The sequence below is a fragment of the Vanessa cardui genome, chromosome 29 (genome assembly GCF_905220365.1).
Source record: "Vanessa cardui chromosome 29, ilVanCard2.1, whole genome shotgun sequence".
NCBI classification, from domain to species: domain Eukaryota; kingdom Metazoa; phylum Arthropoda; class Insecta; order Lepidoptera; family Nymphalidae; genus Vanessa; species Vanessa cardui.
This window is the reverse complement of record NC_061151.1, coordinates 7,318,230-7,339,327: the sequence shown is the minus strand read 5'-3', so window position 1 is coordinate 7,339,327 and position 21,098 is coordinate 7,318,230. Positions and strand designations below refer to the sequence as shown.

Below are 21,098 nucleotides of genomic sequence, written 5' to 3'. Positions count from 1 at the left end.
CTTGTTAACAAACTTTATTTGATAATTATACTTACATATACAGAGTTATATAGGAATGACTATTTGCAATAATTTTAACCCCCATATGCATGGTGCAAAAATCAACAATTTTTGAGTTATCACGTTTTTTTTACACAAAATTGATTTGAATTTTGAATGAAGGAGACAGCCATATTTTACTAAGCACCATCCTAACAACATTTATGAGCAAAGTATTTGACATACACAGCCACCTGTGAAAAATAATAATACAAAGCGGTAACTGTCTCACTGCGCGTCAAAGTTCCTTTTGAGAGTGTTTGTTATTCGACCAGGCAGCTCTGCAACAATTCTGGTTGTAGGATACACACACAGCAGTGGAAACGCACAGCCTAGAACTTTGGTTTATATTCATGATTTAGTCACTGGATCATTTTGTGGCAAATTTATATTTCAACAGATCGGATAAAGTTGACGCGATATATTAGTATTACAGGCGTCGGTGTCTGCTACCGATGTGTAAAAGTCGGTTTGATAATTATAGTGTTAGATCGGTATCACAGTGAAAGGTTTCGCTCGGTCCTATCATCACCGGATTCGTGAAAGAGATCTTTATCAGAGTTTTCATGAGCGATAAGAATGCCTCTTGCTGATTATGCAATTCAGATCAACCTCGTAATTTCTGTCCCACATAGCTGTGTAATATCATCGTAACAATACTATCTCTGCCGATATGAATACATTCATCGCTTCGTGCTCGCGCTCGCATCACGCAAAAGCGAATGCAAATATCATGAGACGGGTTCCTTTATTTGTTTGTAAAAGTCCGATGAACATTTAAAGCTATATTTAACGATAATGGCTACAGGAAGTCGCCTAAATGGTTTTAGTGGAGGAATAATATATTTGTCGTGTTCTGTCGACGTTATTGTTCCACGCAGATGCAGTCGCGGCTTTGAGCTAGTAAATAAACGGCACTAAAGCGAGCTGCCCGTAGAATATGTTTTCCAATGTTTGCAATGCCACTTTCCACCAGTATATCAGTCGATCTCACTTCCTCTTCGAGCTCGCCTCTTGACTCGGACGGCTGAGAATAGTGATGCACCGGCAATGGGAGCCTATTTACTACGTGCAAATGCCTGCAGCCTATTTCAAACACGAGCAGTTAAAACCAAGAAATAGCTTTGACATTGAACCTCCGCGATATCATTAGCCGATCTTGAATAATCGATGATGTTTGTTATGGATTCGCTAAAATGCCGTTTTGAATGTCGGTGAAGTTGATATCGGAACTTTGGAACTAAGATTAACGCGAATATTAACAGTATTGTATTATATAAATAACCGACCGTTGGACCGATTTTGATGGATGGTTTTATATGTGTTTGATTTGAAGTGAACCGAGTATTAGTTTATAAAGTAAGGAAGGGGGTTGAACCGTTGTGTTTGAAAGTATGACTTAAACCTAGAAAGTCGCCAGTCCATGAGTGGACACATAGTTCATCTAAACTGACTTTGAGCATAATTTTAAGCGCAATGGTTTGTAGAACCCCTTGCGATGTGTATAGTCGCAGGATCGATTCCGACCTTTTGAGCTATTTTCGTCCCCATTTCTTAAGCTTTAGCTTTAATGGAATATTAATAATTCCTTATGATAGGGAATGGCTACTTTTCTAACGGTCCCACTTGGTCCGCAGCTATTGACGTTTGACGCAGGTGACATCGCTCGAAGCGAGTTAGCATTATAAAGCATAGGCTTTACGATGATGTTGCATCTGCTGACATCGCAGCTGACTGGAATATAAAGTGTTACTGTTATACTTAGTATAAAATATTATGAGTTCTAGACAAATTTGTAAGAAACGGTTTTTGAGCTTGTCTTGGGCGCCATACCCACGTTCCAAGACTGGATCATCATTGTCGAGGCGATCCACTGTACCCTAAGTTATCACAGACCTGGTAGAAATGTTATCAAATATGGAAATTGATAAACTTGGCCGAAAAACCCAAATACAATATAAAGAAATCAGTAGATTTCCCTACAATCTCCCGATTTGGATATCCAGCGGGTACGCGGCTGGTGTATATATACTAGTATAAAGTACATAATTGTAAAGCTATCATCCGTTCACCGAATAACCTTCTAGCTATCAACAATGCCTTGCATTGTTTGCATTCCGGTGCGAACGTTGCGAACCGGCGCTCAGATATTCATAATTATAAAGAACTCAAGTGTCCCAATTCGTAGCTTATAAGAATTATGCAATGCTTATGCTCCAGACAATACTAATGCTTACATAGAGGCGTGAGCAGTCACTCGTCGGCAAAACACAGACAGACATTGTCCAAAATTTGTTTGTTACATCATATGTCAAAAGTCAACATAAACTAGACTGGCTTTCTAGTCTTGTTCCTAATTCTCTGAGGAGATGACGAAGCGAGTTGTTCTAAAGGTGAAATCATTCTCCTCCTGACGACACTCGCGTAGAAATACACAGCAGATTTGTTAAGACGATTCCGCGGCACGTCCAATCCGTATTGTGAACGCAGGCCTTTTTAGGAGGTTCTTTTGAAGATATTGTGTGAGTAAAAAAAGTACACCTTAAAGTAGTCATCATATATTCCCTATTGAATAATATAATGTAACGATTATACCATAGATTATATAATGGGAAAAAAGTTTAAACGTGCCAGTACAGCCGCAGAAATATATGAGTTTTTAAATAATCACGGGCAGTCCAACTTCCTTTGATATATCTTATCGTTACTCATTGCCTTCACGTTTCGCTACCGGTGTCGTGTATGGCACGAATTTATAATTGCGTTCACGTACGGGCGAGTCGGTGTAATGAATGCCATTGTTTCGAACATATGCGAGACGTATACCGCTAACTTCAAACTTGAAAATTTGATTTGGAACACTTTCATCCGCTGCGATACCAAGAAGAACCAGCGAATTGCATTGTGTCAGCGCAGTAGATGCTCCAAACTCTATAAATGGGTAAGCAGGATATACATGACATTTACTCGCTTCCCCCAGCCTGATCCACAAATATTAACACAGTGCCTAGATGTAGTAAGCAAATAAAATTTATCTAATTCTATATTTTATGCGGATTTAATTGACCTAATCTATCAATCTTAAAAGCGCATACAGTCTCCATTGTTATGGGATATAAATCATGTTTGACGCATTACGAAGTGTGTCCACGACGCAAATTCCGATATAAATACACTTAAGAGTATGATAAAATAAAACGTATCACTGACTCAATTTCTTAACAAACTTCAGACCAAGATTCGTTTGATATACTAAAGAACAGGTTCTGCTGGACAAATATGATATCAAACCAAACCAAAGCAATGAACTCTTAACCTTACTAATTGACTTTCAAAAATTCACTAACGATTGGATATAGTGCGCCTTATAGCTGAGGGAATCTGGCTAAAGAATCTGCGATTTTTTTACTGCGTTACTCCAACGTATTATGCCATACCGTGGAACTAGAGCACACCAGGGGGGAGCCACGTCCGCCTACTATGTTACGCTGATTTTGGACCTTGTGTCCTTTAATCGCATATTTTTTAACGTCAACAGCGCATGTCGCTTTCAGAAAATTTCACGATCGTTTTCTGCGGTGGGCGCGAGCGTGTTCCTCCAGATCGTTCAGCTGGTTAGTATTTCCTCGGCGTCGCCTGACCTTCAGTGGCATTTGTAAAGTATAGGTGGCGAATAGAAAGTTGTGAGTGAAACTCCGCGGACGCGCTGCGCATCATTTCTCATTTAATTGTAAAATAGGAATCTGACGTCCGATACATTCCGATCACATCCGACATCGTCCTAATTCCTGTATATAGATATACTTCATATGAGTAGGTTTGACAAGCACATTTATATCGTCATTTCTCTGTTAATATATTCTACCAAGAACCGACAAGAAACGCAGTGTTGGTCAGTGGTGGCAAAGTGAAATGGCGAATGCACCACCGATGTGATCTGGCAATGAAGCAAAGGAGCTGATTGCAGAACTCTAATATGTTCTGGTTTGAATTTCGCACACCACACTAAAAATAGAATGGTTTTCAATTATTCTTATAAATTTATTATGCATACCAAATTGTGAACTAAATGAATGCGCAATTAGTTTTATGGAACCTTTACGTTAAATATAACGAAATGATTGAGACATTTGCGTAATTTTACTGCAAAAAAAACAGAAATTCAATCAAGGTCGCTCTTATTCGATTACAATGCGCCGCAGACTCTATTGATAGAAAACTTTCAACCTTAACACGTAGATAAAAAGACATATTGGCAGATTGAGACACTCGATACGCTAATGTCCCCGCAATGTGGTCGAATCAAAGATATAGTTACAAGATGGTGTAGTTGTAATGGCTTCAGTGTTAAGTAAAACTGTAAAATTAATCTGGACTACGAAAAAATCATTAATTAAGTTCGTAAGGTGCTGTCGAGCTGGTCCTGCGTCCAATCTTCGGGCTAAATATTAAAACGTTATTTATTTTCTTAGCACGGAAATTCTCAGTTACTACTGAGATCTGATAGAGTCTAAGTCTAGAGCACTTAAACTATAGAAGATTGTTTAATACTTTTAAATTAAATATTTTTTTTATTAAGATATTAAGTCTACACGTCTTACTTAAAAAGCAGAAAGACTAACGCCATGTTATAATCGTGTGAAGAGTAATATGACTTGTCTACTTGGGAATGAGAAGGGACAGGGGAAGTGTTACCGACTTTAAACTACTTTATAGACTTTATTTGTACCCGCAAACTTGTAACCAAAATCTCATGACCAATCGAGTATTTAGGACAAACATAAAATAGAATACAATCTGACGTACGCATTTCTAAAGGTTAGTTGGAACGACAGCATCGTATTTTATACTTGCAAACGATTGCCCAGGAAGGATGTATTGACTCCCCGAATCGGAAACTTGGTGTCTGCGGTTCAAATGATTGCACCGACAGACGTGTTACGCGCCGGGCACGTAAAAGGCATCCATTTAATGCGTATCATTATATGCACATGTAATGATGTATTAATAGATGATTATGTTATAATACATATGGAAAATTAGTAAATACTGAAATTAATGTCACTTTTTGTTGGTATCGGATTCCGAACGAGTGCTGTTAGCAAAAAAAATGTGTTTCGACAATACAGTTTAATACTTGAGAGCGTCTCTTATTGTATAATTAATATTAATTAATATTTACACCTATTATAGCTGCAAGATAAAAACAAAATAGGCAGCCACAAAACAGCCTATTTCCACCATATACAAATCATCGTATACTTAGCTCGAGTAGGCTCTTGCGAGCATTTCTGGATCATGGTCATTTATTTGTAGTCAGCTATTGGTTCGGAATGTAGATTCTGCAAGAACCGGCAAGGCAATAAGTAGTTACTTTTCTGAGAACCATTTACATGTAATATTAAAGGTAATACACGAACAACAACAACAGCCTGTAAATTCCCGCTGCTGGGCTAAAAGCCTCCTCTGCCTTTGAGGAGAAGGTTTTGTACATATTCCACCACGCTGTTCCAATGCGGGTTGGTGGAATACATATGTGGCAGAATTTCTATGAAATTTGTCGCATGCAGGTTTCCTCACGATGTGAGGAAGGTGAAGGAAAACACCGCTGAGCACGAAATGAATTATAAAGACAAATAAGCACATGAAACAGTGGTGCTTGCCTGGGTTTGAACTCGCAATCATCGGTTAAGGTGCACGCGTTCTAACCACTGGGCCATCTCGACTCTTACCTTTATCAGATCTTAACGAATCCATGTAGGACCCCAGAAATCGAACAGAAAAATAACTGAAAACGAACGTTATTCAAAGTACAGCTGTACGTAAGAAAAATATTCTGTCCAATCGGAAAATGTTTCGTGTTTCTGCTCAGTGTGTATCAGTGTTTCTCTGTAGAAATGGCTGAATATTAGTAATGAAAGTGTTGCGGTGGACGTTTGTAGGTCACGGGGTGGCGGCGTTCGGCCGGCGCTCCACGGCGCGCCGTGCTATACAAGGGACACCGAGTGTCTCCCAACTGTTAAATAAAGCTTTAGAATTAAGTTAGTTAAGTTTTCCTACTCATAGTTAGTATAAGGAATAGAATTTTTCAATTGGAAACGTTTGTAGTTGAGTCACCTCTAAACTTCTGTACATAAAAAAGAAACTCGCCACACGGATAGATTTAACAAGAGGGTTCAGTAGGGCATGTAGTGTCACAGCTAGCTAGCTAGCTAGCTATATACCGTATTTAAATATCAAAAGCCTTTGTGATAATAAAGACTGGGAGGGATTATATGAGCTGTAGGCTCAGACATACACCCTCAGTGTAATCGGCGAAGATGTCAAGTAAAGATGTAAATTGTGGTGGGACACTCCCAATTATGCACTGAATTCAATAAAACGACTCCGAATGAAAAGGGAAAGCTCAAGCGAATGAAGACATTGCATATTACAGCACCGCCTGCCCGACCAGCCTTAAAGATCGAGACTCCAAAGGTCACGTGACTCACGCCGGCACACCCTGCGCCGCGACTCCCCCACACCCCGGGTTGTGATACGCGTCACCTTGATTCGAATTAAAGGTTGATATATCGCGTATACCGTGTATAGTGGGTACTCTATATAGAGCAAAACCGTCAGCAGGCGTTGTGCTGTTTGTTCATTTGGATACTTAAACCTCGCCCAAACGCACTACGTGTATAGGTATAGGTTTTTATTTATTGTTTTAACCGTTTTTTTTAATAATAAAATTAATCATTAACATCTCCTCTTCATAGATTTTAATTGATAAGGGATAACTTTAATGAAAACACTCTCAGTCCAAAATTAAAATACATATTATTTAATTTCGGAGCTAAGCACGTGCGGAAATGAATATAATAATTAAATAAATAATATAATATATTTTTTTGCTCGTGTTGAATAATATGCTTTGTTTATTAACTGTTTTATGGTCTGCAGAATCTTCATTTCGATACGGAAACGTTCGTCTGATTAAATCCTGCAACAAAGTTTTACAAAACTTAAGCGATAAAAGTCTCGGAATCTCCAAATTTCTTCTTGTTTACTTAAAACTCTCGGCTCGGATTAAAATAGATCAAGTTGTAAACAAATGCAACGCTGCATCACATACACGGTTGCTCCTTGCGTAACCTTTAAACAAATATATTATTAGATAAAGTTTCGTCTAGGATTCAAAAATATGAAATGAATAATGGCATTAATCGACTATACTTCTTCCTATACTTCCATATTTGATGGCTGTTTAATATCTGTGTTTGAAATGGGTGACCCAGTGTTACTACACACACAAATAATATAACATCTTTTCCCTAAGTTGGTAGCGCGCTAGCAAGGTGTAATAGATGATTAATATTTCTTGAAGCGCCTATGTCTATGAACTCATGCCCATTTTTCAGTCTGCCTATACAAGCAATTTTGCAAGATAAAATAAAATTAAATCCGCCGTTAGATTGCAAAAGACAATACAATACGTTCAGTAAGCTACTTGCAATCCGTATCATTCAGTCGAGAGGGCCAATTGGATCCATTAAAGATAAAATAAATTATCACCACTGATTATCATTTTTCCGTAAGGGAAATTAGGGAAATAGCGTGAGGCAACCTGTATGTTTCGAAATATATTCTGTCATAAGTTTATCTAACATCCCGAATTTAAGCAGCTCCTTAGCCCAACAGTGGGCCATGTGGAGGCGTTACTTACAAACTGCACTCAAGCGTTTTTCTGTTTTGTGAAAACGTAATAGATCAACATTTCGATTCTTTTAAATCGACTTCGTATCTCACTTTCGAGATATTGACACCGACTTACGGTGACACGCCATTTTGAGCCGTGTATCATATACCTGTCATAATGATCGTAGGCAATGTCGCGTAATACGCGCTCGTGTTCGGTTTGTGTCGAGATTCCTCTTACGGAGTTGCATTCACCTGATGTAATGTCGGTGTGAAATAAAGCTTTTCTAGTACAAGAAAAACAATACTATTTTTTTGGCAACACGATGCAGCTCTCATCGTGTTTCGCATTGCGCCAAGTTTGTAGGTCAAAGAGTATCGCCCAAATGCAAGACTGGGCGTATTTAACGTTCAACATTGGTTATTTATATTAACACTAGTCGTCCGCGTCTTCGCTCGCGTTTTAGGGGTTCGGTTGTCATGTGTTAAGCAAAAAGATTAGCCCATGTCCTCCTTCCTTGGAGTTCAAGTCAAGGCTAAGTACTGCTAAGCATAATGAACGCATGAAAACATAGATTTTATATGACTGAATATTTAACCAATTATAGTGTAAGGTAGCGATTAGGCTGTGCCCCTGGCATTGCTGACCGCTTACCATCACGCATGTTTGCTCGTCTGTCTTGACAGGCTCAAAAATACCAGCATAAATATATTTATATTTGTTATATATAATTTATGTTTTTCCCACAGTTGTTTCTCTGCATTCGATCAGAACTCTCTCTAGATGTGTCGTGTGACCAGTGCTCCGCGGTCTCGCCGTCCCATCCATCCGCCCCAGATGGGCGCTTACAAAAATAAACCTAACCTAGTCGTTAGTCAAGAGTACTCTGTACCAAATTGTCCTTTCAACCGAGGTATGTCGTACGTTTTGCTTTTAAATGTCATTCTCTAAGAACCAACTCTCTCCAAAATCTCACACGGAGTGTTAAATTATTATAAAATGTAAAGGACACGCGTATTAGAACAGAATATTATTCTCCGCTAAGCGAGTTGCATAGATCTGCGCTACAGATTTGATTGAGACAGAAGTACGGAACTTCGCTTCGGGATATGTATTTGACCTTTTCGCGCTGCCGCCTACAGTGTTATTGTACAAGTAGATCACAACTAGCGCAATTATTTACGGCGTATACGGCAACATCACAGCGAGGAAAATGCCAAACTTATGTATACTCGTATGTATAAATATTTGTTACGGTCTTCCGAAATAATTTTCTAATTTTTGGCCAGTTTCGTTCTCTCCTCCTCCTCAGTGCTCTCCTATTAATGGAACTCACGGGTCAGTGTACTCACATAGGTCACAATTTGGAGATCGTTGATTTAAAACGGTTTCTTATTTATTTAACCTGTAGTGATTTGTGTATAAAAATAATCAGGAATCATAAAATGTTGTGGTGATATTGTAATCAAACTTTAAGGAGAGATTTTATAAGAGAAAATTCCAGAAGGTAATATGACATCAGCAGACCTGATAATCCAATAATAAAAAATTGGTCAAAACCAACTCCATCCGGTACCTTGACATTAATCAGAATTATATATTTATTTAACATTCCTTAAAATACGGATTTTCATATAAAGGTTCTGTTCATTTCCTTGGACACTTTCGTCAAATATCAAATCCTTTCAGACAATTGATCCGTCCCCAGCGTATTTTCGTGATGTATGTATCTTAAGATTGCCTTCGAAGTGTCTGCACGTCGTAGCTTTCAGGCGACATCTACCCTTTAGTCTATGAATCTCGTTAAATTTGGTTCGCAGCAAGGCTGTTGTTATTACTCATATATGACTTCTTCATTGATCCAAAATGATTCGTGGCCGTTAGCGTCTAGATAGAAATACGCAAAGATCTGCTGAATACTACGAAGCCTACGCGATGTCCAAGCCAATAATTACAAGACAGTAGCTCTCGCACAGCGTCGACGCCCTAATTACAGTTTTACTATATATATATATATCACAATAGCAATATTTTGGCAAGGCGAGTCCCGACAGAATTGATCATTGTATTACGCATTGCGCCAACGATGGTTGTAGGTCAAGGGATAGCGACGAAAATTATAATGAATACACAACTTTATCGCTATATGTTTAAAGTACATTATGCTATGTACGATGGTTCGCACATAGCGCTGTGAATTCGCAGCCTTGAAATAAACATTTTATCCCAGTACATATGTATAGGAACACTATTAATAATATTCTCAAATATACTTAATGCCTTAAAACATCTATCGTTAACAATATTTCAAGAAAGTACACGTCTTAAGTTTTTTCAGTTCTTTGGAAATACTGCAGTTTTCTCTCTTTTATATTTATTTCATTTTAATACTAAACCGAGGTGTGTACATTGTACTGACATTTTTTTAATAAGTATTTCTTTTCAAAATCAGAGCGTTCTCAATTCAATGCATACGTCGCAGCCAACAGTGTTTTTGTGTTTTTACATTTTGATTTTTATTTTTGTTAACAAACTAGAAAACTAGAATTGGTTTTTAATTAACAGCCTCGCCCTTTTACAAAAAAGCGACGTCAACCAGCGTTCTGAATGACATTCAGACAATACATATTCTGAACATAGATTAGAGTTCCGACTTTACTCTTCTTTCTTCTGAAAATAAAAATATTTTTATTTTTTTGGTTAGGTTACATGATCTTTTCCCATCCTCCAATGGTGGACTCAGGGAGTTCGTCCGAGAGGTAGAAAAGAAATGCGTGCTCTATCCTAGTTCGTCTTCTAGGTGCAAGCCTACCTACTGGCAACTACCGCTGGTAGGGTCACGGTTGTAAGCGACAGAATTCCCGTAATCTTGCGAATGTGCGGCGAGGCTAAATTCCGGGGAGATTTAAGTGGGGTCCTTCGACCCAATCCCACGGCCAGGCGATCCATTTCCTACCCAATGCCAAATAAAGGGTTACAAGATTTGTAGATAGTAATTATTTTACTATTATTATAAATGTGAAAGTTTGGATGAATGGGTGTTTGTTATTGAACGGATACGAATGAAAAATCCGGAACAGTACTCTTTATTTCAGAAACAGGGAAACTATATAGATATAGGTAGTATGTATATACAAATTCTCATTGTTGGCCGAAATCTTTATTTATAGGAATCCGGATTGATTTTACAAAACAATTTCGAAAAAAAGAAATGCGGCTGACCCTGTCCTTAAGCATCGTCCTCGATCTCCTATTTTGTTCAACTTGCAATGAAACATTGCAAAATGATAGGTTTGGAAAATCTCACTGTTTGGACGTGATCGATTGCTGAGTCTAAGGAGTCACTCGTGAGACTTGAGCGTCGCTGAGATCCGCCGTGATGCTCATGCTTGTCACTTGTTGTCATCAGATAACTTACGAAATAATTCATAATTCCACGACAATCATAGTTATCGGTTGTTCAATTCATTACTAATTGACATTAAAAAGGCGTTTACAAAGAATCTGTATAATTTTAATGAATCATTCATCGTTAGATTCAGTATAAATCCAAAGTAGTCCCATCATGATACATTTGATACTGGACATAGTTAAGTGTATATTTGGAGTCTTGTACGTTTTGCCATTTTGTGCTGATTGAGTTCATTTTTATTTTACTAATTAAACAAAGACCCGGTTTCGCTCGGGTAAAATAAATAAAACCAAACAAATACGGTATAACCTTTACTTTTCATATAAGAAGTTTAATAGAAGAGTTTTCCGTACTCCTGCACGAAATTATTATTTGGAGCACACCTTCTGTAGACACCCGTAAACGTCAAACAACGCCCGTTAAACTCATGTCATTGAATTTTATAGATTTCATATCGAAATATCTCGATTATACGAATTTTGTGGATATGTCTTGTTGAGTATAAATCTTATTTAAATATAATGTAACTGGGGATAAGTTTTTAATCGGATCCAACGTAGACCTACAGGAATTTTTTATTATAAGTACAAAATTCTCGGTTCGACTGGATTTATGCAATGGGAATATATTATTATATTACTCGTTTCGTTTCTCCTACTCGTCTATGGCCGTATTTATTTTGATGTCTGAGTCAGCGATTGCTCAGACTTCAGGACGTCGCGATGTTATTCGGGCAATTGATTATCCTGAAAATATCTTAGTCATTTATGCGCTGCTGGTACCGCGGGTGGAATGTTGCTCAATTCCTTGTATTCATTTTCTTATAGGAAATTTTAGTCAAATCATACACCGTCAATCCCCTTAAAATTATGAAAATGAAGACAGCATCTCTCTTGTGCTTTTTCATTACATTACACTGGCATTAATTTTACTCATTATGATGATTTGCAAGCTATTCTATACGTATTGTAAATGCAGGACATAAAACATCGTCAATCAAAGCTATCTTTTATTTCTACGAACGTATATGAAGGATAGAAGCGATTTTGACCGCTAGTCCAAAAATTCAGCGCCATATTGTCGCGACAGCCGCCGAGACGGATGAAGTCATTTCCCTAAGCTTCCCCCACCCCCATGGGATGCCAGCCAAATGGGAAAATTTACCCCAAGCTCGTTTCAAAGTTCGTTATTCGCTATGAATGGATCGATAGACGTGTTAAAAACAATTTTGGATCGGGAGACTGCTCTCGTAAGCACAATGTTTGTTTGCACCATTAATGTGTTAAATATTTAAATGGAGGTCCATTGGTCTATTGGCGCGCGTACAGTGTTATAGAATCTGATCGATTGTGTTTTTAGATAAGATTTTTTTATGCAAGTCCAAAGTTTAGGAGTCATCAATATTTACACCCTGCGTTATAAAAGTAAGGAGAAACGTTGGTCCCGCCTTTGAATTGGTACGGGTTGTGACTGATTTGCCGCCCCATCGGATTACGAGAGTCAGAGAACACTATTTTTTTTGTATCTGGCTCGACTTAGTTGCGAAGATGCACCGTGCACTTGTATATTTACGTTGAATACCATTCTGTTATATGATGATTCACAATGTGTAAAAGTTGTGAATAAAAAGAAATCTATCGAATATTCATCATATAAAAGTCCAGTTTGTAGAAATGATATCTAAGGTCTTGAAATGTAATTAAGCAGCTGATCATCTAACGGCGCCGACGAGGTCGATTGGACGGTGACCTTTGGGGTCGTTGCGGAAATGTAGTTTGTGAGGCAGTTTTCTAACCTCACTTTCTTTTCCCTAATTATATTCTAATTGCTTGATGAACTACAATTTGCCATCTATACTTTAATGACTGCATTATACCCACTCGAGCCGTCGCCAGTGGAGAGGCACTGGCGCTCCGTGAGCCACTCCAATCCGTTCCGCGAGATAATTAATACCTGCTGCAAGAAATGATTATAGCTTCTGAATAACGAGCACAAACATTAAACCTCTCTTACGTCATATTAACCGACCAGTGTTTAGAACGCCTGCATCTAAATCAATGATTTTGTATTCAAACCAAGGCAAATTGTAATTCATCTGAAAACATCCTGAAGAACCATGTTTGTGATACCAATAAAGTCCTTCCACATGTGTATCCGCCTGTGACAGGAGACCTAAGCCCAGCAGTGGGATATATACGGGCTGTTAATTACGTCATCACTAACAATGCAGTACCAACTTAAGAAACTAAATTGTTCCGTTTCCTCCATCTGTACTGGCTATTATCCGTAATCAAATTGAATATTTATTTAAATATACTAACCGAGCATAATTATAATTAGTATGAGATATTAAATTCATCATGATTATCTTTTTAAGAATTCTAATCCAGCATCCGCAACATGTGGCCAAGAGAATACGTTGACCATATGCTGCGTACAGTTTTTTTTCGCAATAATGGACTTTAATTATATGGAATAGGGTATACTTTTTATTGAAATAATATTTACGCATTTTTTTTTGTTAAATGGTCCTTAAACCTTTGTAATAAAAGATAGATTGGCTCGTCAATATTGCAACTGAGTTCCCACGCGGTTTTATTTTTACTTGTTTTGGGGATTTGGTTAAATATTGGCGTTCTAATCGCTGCGGCTTTCTTAACCGACTTCAATGAAAGGAAACTGTTCTGTATTGAGTTTTTTGTTATTGATGTTTCTCACGTGGAACCGATATATTTCAGTGGTTAGTACACACGAATCGCAACATAGGTACTATGTCAGGTACGAACACAATGCCCTCTGAAACATTGTGTTTCATTTGGGTGTATAATTCTGTGACACAGTGCTTAAAAGACCTAAGTTAATATTATAATGAAATATAAACTAAATCCTTATTATCTTTGTTACTTCTTCACAGCTATTTAGTAAAGTATAATAATATATTAATATATTCAATAATATAAGCTATATTATGATTATGAAATTACATTAAATCTTATTTCTGTACGCCACCACTTTCAGTAATGCTTTACTGAGTTACTTGATTGAAGAATATTATGATTCTCACGAGAAAAACCAGGAAACTCAGTACGTACGCACTGAAATTAAATTAATGAAAATCTGCCATACTTTTAGTGTAACCAATTTGAATCATGAGTGATGCTGGATAACTATAATAAAAGGCACAAGGAACAACACCTTAGTTCCCAAAGACGTTGGCATACTAACGATGTAGGGAATTGTTAATATTTCAATGGGTGGCACATTTGCCTGTAGCCACCAACCGGCCTTCTAGCAGTATCCTGCTCTAGAGTAAAGGTCCTGAGGCAACAGTGGCACATAAGGCCTTACTCTCCTTACCATGCGCGACACTCGGCGCGAGGCGGCGTCATGTGCTTGACCGTTTTTGTTCCTTTTATCTCGCCGCTTGACTCGCACTTACATCTCAAGTTGCGAGCACCTGGCTCTCAACTTAACGCGTTTTGCGCGCCCTTTATTATAAAGAATTTTGAGAAACTCGTCTCTGTATGGATGAGAGGGTCGTTAGAACGCATGCGTGTTAGCCATATACCACTGAATTATCATGATGTTAATTTGTGTTTGCAATCCATCTCGTGCTCGGCTAAGGAAAACCTGGCGAGGAATCTTACATGTGTCTTAGTTTATTTAACTTCTGCCACATGTGTATCCTGCCCAACAGTGGGACACACTGCCTGTTAGTTTTAAATGGCTGAGTTGCTGTTGAACGGATTTTAAAATATATAAAGCAACAGTTCGTCTTTTGCACTAGATATATAATATCATCATTGTGTTGCGCAGTAAAGTATTACGTCAATAAATAAATAAGCATTAAATGCTCACCATGGAATTAATATGTATTACCTGCTACTTGCTACTTGTACCTGCGTCTTACTACGAGCATTATGTACTAACTAGTATACACTTGCAGCTTCCCTCGCGCTTAGGGGAATGGTGATCTGGTATTATTCAGACAATATCTTCGTAAATAATAACTTGTGTTTTATTCTGATGACTTAGATATATTTAAATGTACAAAATGTTTATTAATGGCAAATGATGTTCGTTTTATACAAAAAGAAAAATATGCTTGTATTTAACGTTGCCGGTATTTAAAAAATATATGTAAGGATAAATAAAAAGGCTATTAAAAAATAAAAACAAAAATGTTTTCGCCCAACGTGGGGCTCGAACCCACGACCCTGAGATTAAGAGTCTCATGCTCTACCGACTGAGCTAGCCGGGCTGTGGCGATGTGTGCCAATTATTAGTACATATTCTATTACCCATATGAAGACGGTAGCTAACTTATTTTTAGCCGAATGAAAAAGAAATATACACCCTATTTTTAATATTACTGCGTAAGTATTCCTTGAAGTTGTACGTGTGGCGGTGACCATTCACCATCAGGTGGCACATTTGTACGGCCCTCTACGAGTTACAAAAAACGCAATCTGCCACATCTAAATACACAGTGCAATAAAACGGCGTGGTCGAATGAGTTTCATATAACGGCAGTTACTTTACTCTTTGCGTTTATGAGTAACAACAGTTCACACGGACAGACAATTACACGGTTCATACGCGATCGAGTAAGAGTGCGGGTACGTGTCCATTGTTACGGCTGCCTTTATTTCTGCCGAATAAAACGAGCGCTCGTTGTACGGGACAGCTGTTTGCAACATTTTGACACATTCACAATTTTAAATACAACTATTTGAATGACTCTCCTGAAGATATGTCAGTTGAATTATTCAAACATTCATGGTTTGAGATTCGTGTGGTACTTTTCGGTAGAATCTGTGCTCCGAAGTGTCTGCTAACTGTGGTAGTGGTATATTCAATTTAAATAAAACTAGTTATTACGGATTTTAATCGCGTATATTAATTATTTTGGACATCCCGACGTTTCGAGCACTTTACAGCGTTCGTGGTCACGGGTAGACCCGTAGTGGTAGTCTACCTTTCTAGACCTAGTTTTATTTAAATATTCAATTTAATTATTTAAGCCCTTGACTTATTGTCTGCCGGTTCAAGATAGAGGCTAAATGCGAAAGGGAAAATAAGATAACAATAACTTCCAAACGACACATTACTTCGAAAACACCTCTATTGATGTAATGTATTTTTTAGAAGTTATTATATTTAAGTTTTATATTCTTAAAGCAACTTCATTTATATTATGCTCTGTATTAGTTTGCATAACTTGCTCACATTCAGCATATACATATATTTTAATTAGTGGAGTATCTATTATTATTGAAATGCTTTACTGCTCAAAATATGAGTGAACACAAGAGAAACCAATAAATAATAATATTAAAATTTAGTAATAGAAGCTTGGAACTGTACAACATTCGAATATTTTTATTGAAGTATAACAATAAACTGCACACTACTACATCTCAATAATACACATAATATTATGATTATAGACTGTTAAATTATATACAATTCATAATAAACTACATATTATTTCATACTTACGTAATTTCATGCTTTATTTAGATATGGATAGATAATAACGATGCTTAAATGGGCAAAGATTTGCTGCGTTTCTTTTATTTGCTATTTTCTCTTAAGAAACGACAGTCGTAACCGGAGGAAGCGACGTTTAATGTAATCATCTTAAATCAGCGATTTAAATAATCGTATCGTCGGAAATTGATCTTGTGTAATAAAACTACTTTCTCTTAATTATTACTAGTCATACTTTTAATTACTTATAACTTAGTGTCCATAGGTCTATGAGAGGGCCATTAACATTTTCCGCTGTTTTGACGTAATATTGTTTTTAAACGCACTTTCGCCGGCGGTTTTTCCGATTCCAAACGATTTGGAAACCTTCAAAGGAGGAATACTCATCCCTTAAAGGCCGGCAACGCACCTGCAAGCTCCCCGGTGTTACGGATATCCGTGGGAGGTGGTAGTCACTTTCACCATCAGACGAGTCTCCTGCGCGCTTGTCATCTCTATCATAAAAAGCCTGACTAGTCACAATTAATAAATAAAAAGTGTATATTTTTGTCGAGATGGCCCAGTGGTTAGAACGCGTGCATCTTAACCGATGATTACGGGTTCAAATCCAGGCAAGCACCGCTGATTCATGTGCTTAATTTGTCTTTATAATTCATCTCGTGCTCAGCGGAAATCATCGTGGTAGTGAGGAAACCTGCATGTGACAACTTTCATAGAAATTCTGCCACATGTGTATTCCACCAACCCGCATTGGAACAGCGTGGTGGAATATGTTCAAAAACCTTCTCCTCAAAGGGAGAGGAGGCCTTTAGCCCAGCAGTGGGAATTTACAGGCTGCTGTTGTGTATATTTACGTGGATGTTATATATTCGAGTGACGTCACGGCGTCGACCAGACACTTTCCAACGACACGTTAATGTGTCTTATTTAAATAAGATAAAAGGTTCATCGGCCCTGCGAACGTTTTTTCTGCTTCATAACGGCTCGCGTCGAACGAGGCAAAGGCCAAGCTTCGCCGATTCTAATCAACTGTCGTATTGTTAATAACAAAAACAGTATTTAAAGTTTGTCTTTCATAAAAACTTTTTTTTTAATTCTATAAAAAATGTATTTAAGTGAGTAAATGTCTCTCAACGACTAACACGGACATGTTTTTTTATATCAAAGTTGTTTATTTTATTTTTTATTTTATTATTGATTTATTTGTTGGATAAGAACTGAGTTCGGACAGTACTACCGTATTATTTCATTTGTGAAGTATTTATTTATTTACAGTTTATTGTGTATATTATCACAAATAGGTATACAAATTTTTAATTTCAATACTATACGGAACCCTTGCATGTTTGAAATATAATATCTCTCAATAAAACTATACGTAACAATGTAAATTATAGTAATATAAATATATAATTAATGTAAATTGTGAAATAAAAATTAATAAATGTTTAAATAAAAAACAGGTCCAACCAGTACACGTAACATTGGAAAACGCTTGAATGAACTCCGTCGACGTAGTCACACCTTGCGTGCTTATATGATCCACAAACATGGCTAAACTGTATGCTAATATATTGAATACGTAAGTAACTCTGTTTCTCTGTCCGTCTGTTTGTTGCGACGATTGACAAAGGTTCTCTCTCTCTATGCCAACCCTTGAAACGCGAATGAAGCCGCTAGTGATTTCTAGTAAATCATTGCATAGTATAAAATAAAGTCGCTTACTGCAAATTACGCAACGGATTTTGATGCGGTTTTTTTAATAGTAAAGAAACACTAATAATTTTAGAAGGTTCTAATGTGATGTCTTAAATAAACAAGTTTCTATATTCCGTAGTATATTTAGTATCAGCATTGTACTCGTGCGAAGCCGGGACGGGTCACAAGTTAAATATAACAATCCTTCCGTACGCACTAACTGAACTACAGATACACATACAGTAACTACAAATACAGTTTTGTGCGCCGATTGTTGCTACACGACTGACACACACACACACGCACACAACAAACAAAAACAACACAACAACAGCCTGCAAATTCCCACTGCTGGGCTAAAGGCCTCCTCTCCCTTGTTGGTGGAATACACATGTGGCAGAATTTTGACGAAATTGACCACACGCAGGTTTCCTCACGATGTTTTCCTTCACCGCTGAGCACGAGATGAATTATAAAGACAATTTAAGCACATGAAACAGCGGTGCTTGCCTGGATTTGAACACGCAATCATCGGTTAAGATGCACGCGTTCTAACCACTGGGCCATCTCGACTTTAACTTACTCTTAATTAAAATTAATTAGTCACAGGACGGTATGGCCAGGTATCGTCTGTATCTTTATAAATAGTGGAGGCGGTGTTCAAACAAACGGTGCTAGGTTTGTGTGTCAGTCGGAGAGATCAGCCACCGCTTAATGCGTCGATGCCGTCGCGCCCGTAATTGTTGTGTCTAATGTCAAATTACACTTTTACCTCAGCTAGCTGCGGCCGGCGACGGCGTCCGCCTTCAACGTATTCATATCGACAAGTCTACGAAACCAGAATCCCACGACGATCGATTAAACTCGTTCGCGGAAGGCGAATTGACACATACCCACAGAAGGCATTTGCAATCTTGAAGTGTTAATGGAGTAGAACTTTGTGTAAGCCCGTCTGCGTTGGTACCGCTAACCATATATGCTACCGCCAAACAGCAGTACTCAGTGGTGTTGTGTTCCGGTTTGAATGGTGACTGAGTCAGTGTAACTACAGGCATGAGGAACACAACATCTTCAGCGCTGTAAGGATTGATTAATATTCCTTACAGCGCCATTATTGTCAATGAGTGGCGGTGTCAATACTAATGACACGTGCAACAGACATCTTTGATCCTTCGTGCATTCTCAATGCGAGCGCACCGGTCGGGACACCGTATGGGGTCCAGCGAACGACCTGCTCTGTGAATGTCTGCACACGACACATGTCGCGGTGCGGAGGGGGTTGGAGTCATATGCTGCACCCCGTAAAGTGCGAATGCAACGGACGCATGCGATACATTGTTTATGAAAAGATATATAAAAACCAATTGACCGCATGTTTGTACGTTATTATTTTATATTAATGATCTTATACTGTTCTAGACTCCACGGCGCACAGACAAACAATTTGTTGTTTTTGTTGCATCGCTAGACATGATTATCCAAATGTACTTTTTCTTTGAATAAATTAATTAAATATTTAAAAAAAAACTATACCATTAAGAGTCGTCACTTTAAGGAGTTTAAAATAAATATAACTTATTGACAGGCTTGACCAAGCATTTAGTGTTTTAAAAATAAGTAATTCTAAGTCGCGGTTTCCTTCTTATCTTGGATTAAGCACATCTCAGCTTCAGGTCAGCTTAAAGCCTACAACACCACAGTAGCGTTGACCCTTCCTTCCAGAGCTGGAATATACTTTGAATATGCCGCCCAAAAATAAATCTTGGCTGTTTTATTAATATTATTTATTTCACGAGCAACTCACGCTTGACCGAAGCATTTTAATTCTCTTTTATAGTCGAGCGCGAGACGGCCTGTTGTCAAACTTCGACCTTTGGCTCTCAGTAACGTTATCTGGAGAATGTTCCATGCGCACAGCTTAAGCACGATTTTGTCGTACGTAGAAATGACTTTAAACTTGTGTGGAACCGCCGTAACTTTCAATTAAATGATTATTATTTAAACTGACTTTTGAACCTTCAGGAATTTTGTGGTGTACAGTAAAGTACCGGTTTAAATTATCTTAAAAAATATTAAACGACTAATGTTTGTATTGTGTTATTGTTACAGGTATATGACGTCATTAAGTATGGCCGCCGAGTTGATAGTCCCGCGAGCGAGCCATTTGTAAATTAATTTCACTTTGATCACCGTTTTAGAAGCAGGTAAGTGAAACGAATACACCGACTTAAAAACGAGGAGGATATCAATTCGTATCTTATGTATATACATATACAATTCATGAACAACAAAGCTATACAGAAACACTCATGTTTCTGTATAGCTTTGTTGTTCATGAATTTTTGTTGATTCCTGTTGCGTCGGGTTCAGGAGCTCAGAAGTGGTTCCGTCTCGATTTCATTGGTGATCTGTTGGGCTAGATTTTTAAAAATGCACAGACAAACAATTTATTGAAGTTTATTTTGAAGTAGGTAAATAGAGTCAGTGTGAGTCGCGGAGTCGAGATGGCCCAGTGGTTAGAATGCGTGCATCTTAACCGATGATTGCGAGTTCAAACCCAGGCAAGCACCGCTGTTTCATATGCTTAATTTTTCCTTATAATTCATCTCGTGCTCAGCGGTGAAGGAAAACATCGTGAGGAAACCTGCATGTGACGAATTTCATAGAAATTCTGCCACATGTGCATTCCACCAACTCGCATTGGAACAGCGTGGTGGAATATGTTCCAAACCTTCTCCTTAAAGGGAGAGGAGGCCTTTAGGCCAGCAGTGGGAATTT

The 21,098-nt window shown here is 37.9% G+C and overlaps 1 protein-coding gene and 1 non-coding gene across 2 annotated transcripts in view; one reads left to right on the top strand and one right to left on the bottom strand.

The window, feature by feature from the left end:
- Positions 1–21,098, top strand: part of LOC124541989 (GTPase-activating protein CdGAPr) — a 74,014-nt gene that overhangs the window by 3,368 nt on the left and 49,548 nt on the right. The gene's annotated exons all lie outside the window — the stretch shown is intronic.
- Trnak-cuu lies at positions 15,318–15,390 on the bottom strand. Its single transcript has one exon. It is a non-coding gene; the product is annotated as a tRNA-Lys (tRNA).